Consider the following 3028-nt stretch of genomic DNA (forward strand, 5'->3'; position numbering starts at 1 on the left):
GTTGAACAAATTGGTCTTGAATTCCTGGCCTCAAGTGATGCACCTGCCTCAGCCTCCCAAACTGCTGAAACTAAAGGTATGAGCAACCATACTGGACCTGGGTTGATTTTTTTTTTTTTTTAATCAGGTGAGAAGAGGGAAATCTAGTCCATAATTCTGCATATGGATATCCAGTTTTTCTAGCACCATTTATTGAAGAGATTTTCTTTTCCTTAGTGTATGTTTTTTGACACCTTTGTCAAAAATCTATTGGCTATAGATATATGGATTTCTGCGTTCTCCATTCTGTTCCATTGGTCTTTGTTTCTGTTTTTATGTGAGTACAGTGCTATTCTGATTACAACAGTTTTGTAGTATATTTTGAAGTCTGGTAGTGTGATGTGACCATCTTTGTTCTGTTTGCTCAAGATTGTTTTGGCTGTTTGAGGTCTTTTGTGATTCCATACAAATTTTAACATTGTTTTTCCAATTATGAGAGGAATGTCATTTGTATGTTGATAGGAATTGCATTATATCAGTAGACTATTTGGGGTAATATGATCATTTTCACAATAGTAATTATTTCGATTCATGAGCATGGGATGTTTTTACATTTGTTTGTATTTTCAATTTTTTGTTGGTGTTTTGCAGTTTTTCTTGTAGAAGTCTTTCACCTTCTTGGTTAAATTTATTTGTAGGGTTTTTTTTTATATTTGTTTAATTTTTCTCTTGTAGCTATTGTAAATGAGATTGCCTTCTTGATTTCTTTTTCAGTTACCTTGTTGTTTGTGTATAAGGAGCACTACTGATTTTGTTTGTTGATTTTGTATTCTGCAACTTTACTGAATTAGCAGTTAATCTGAATTTTTGTCTTTCATGTCAGACTTTGTGTATAGATTGTTCCATTTATTAAACTATATATACTATAAAGGCACAGCTTTTTATTTAGTCATGCTTGTGTTCTTAATATCTAGTGTAGTACATGGCCTATAGTAGGTGCTTAATTTCTTGACTGACTAACAAAAGACTGACAAAGAGATCCATCTGAATTATTTCCTAGCCCTCTTTTTCCTTCACATAATCAGTTTGGGGTGCAGGATTTGGTCCAGCTTGGCACAGTGAGTAATTTTCTTCTTACAATTCTCTTAACCTCACACATATTCTCCTTTAATAAGGTTGAAAGAGAACTGGATTTCTGCCATTCAACAGAGAGTGATGAAATACAGCTGGGTTTAGTGCCACTCAGTCATACATTTTACTTAATTTTCCTCCATGGAGTCTCTATAATCTGTATGAGTGTGCCATTTGCAAATTTTGGAAGCAAGAAAAGTGTATGTAACATATGATTTTTCTGTTGTTTATTTTGTTTTTATAGTACAAGTTCCTTTAGGGAAACTAATCTACTCATTACAAGTCCCAATGATTTTTCCCAGATAAACAGAAAACAGTTATCTCTCTCCCAATAATTGTTCCAAATTTCAAGTTAACATTTTTGCAAAATGAATTTAATTGCTTTTAGTGATGTTTTATTAACATAATGCGATGTTTCTGGATGTTTTCTGAATATCTTCGTGACTTTAAATCAGGATAGTTTTTCTCTGCTTGTTCTCAATGGGTCATATGCACTTTTCTCATACAGCATAGGTCTTATGGAAATCCTATATCATCTCTAAACAGTTTTAGTTATTTTTAACTTAGAGTGATGTCTATTCTTTAGTGTGACAGCTGTTACTTTCTGTATCATAAACTTTCACATTTGATTTCATCCTTCTTATACTGGTCTGTATCCTTTGTCACTGTAAATTGCAAAGTAAGAGTTAAGGATAATTCAGTTTATTTTTCTTGAACCCTTCATAGTGAGAGACAGGACTAGCTGTATTTCCTAGTACAACTAAGATTTCCTAAGCCTAGCTGAGGAAGGTGACCACACTCACCTTTAAATACGGGGCTTGTAACTCAGCTCACACCCAACCAATCAGGTAGTATAAAGGGAGGTCACTAAAATACCAATCATGCTAAAAGCAAGAGGTAAAGAAATAATCCATCATCTAGCGCCTGAGGGCACAGGGGGAGGGATAATGATTGGGATATAAACCCCCTGCAATCTAGCCTTCGGCGGCAACCCCCTTTGGGTCCCCTCCCATTGTATGGGAGCTCTGTTTTCACTCTATTAAATCTTGCAACTGCCCACTCTTCTGGTCCGTGTTTGTTGTGGCTCGAGTTGAGCTTTCGCTTGCTGTCCACAACTGCTGAACAAGGCCTTCGCAGATCCGCTGCTGACTTCCACCACTCCGGATCCAGCAGGGTGTCCGCTGCTGCTTCTGATCCAGCGAGGCACCCATAGCTGCTCCGGATCAGGCTAGGGGCTTGCCATTGTTCCTGCACGGCCAAGTGCCTGGATTTCTTCTAATTGAGCTGAGGATTAGTCACTGGGTTCCACGGTTCTCTTCCATGACCCACAGCTTCTAATAGAGCTATAATACTCGCCGCATGGCCCAAAGTTCCATTCCATCTTGGGAGCTCTAAGAACAAAGACCCTCTGGTAACGGTAGTATCTAGCAGAGTCCTGGATGCATGCTCACTGATTAACTTATAAGGAGATGTAACTTTCATTCTGTTGCTGTGGTGAGGAAAAAATTTTCAGAGTCAGGCAGCATGGAAATTTTAGTTTTTAATATTTGTTTGGCCGAAATGTCATTACAAGTTTGAAAATCTCTGCTGAATATATGTGTGTCACAACATATATCTTTGCCTTGTGATTGGAGAAGGTTGAATATAATGGAAACTGCATGTTAATAACTCCAGGATCTCACTTCACTCAGAGTGGGTACTTCCTTCGCCAGGCTGCAAGTCATCTCACAGACCTGGGAGTGAGGCTGATGTGTGTATAAAGGGTTTCTCAAGACAATGATTTTTAGAATTAGTTTAACTTATAGCCATAAGTAGGTGATTAACTCATAAGTGTTTAAATAAATGCTCACTTTTTATCAGGCTCTGTGCAAATACTTATGTAGGAGTGTCCCTCATAAAATATCACCTGATTTTTTTT

This window comes from Colobus angolensis, unplaced genomic scaffold (assembly GCF_000951035.1).
Source record: "Colobus angolensis palliatus isolate OR3802 unplaced genomic scaffold, Cang.pa_1.0 Scaffold231, whole genome shotgun sequence".
In the NCBI taxonomy this organism is placed as follows: Eukaryota; Metazoa; Chordata; class Mammalia; order Primates; family Cercopithecidae; genus Colobus; species Colobus angolensis.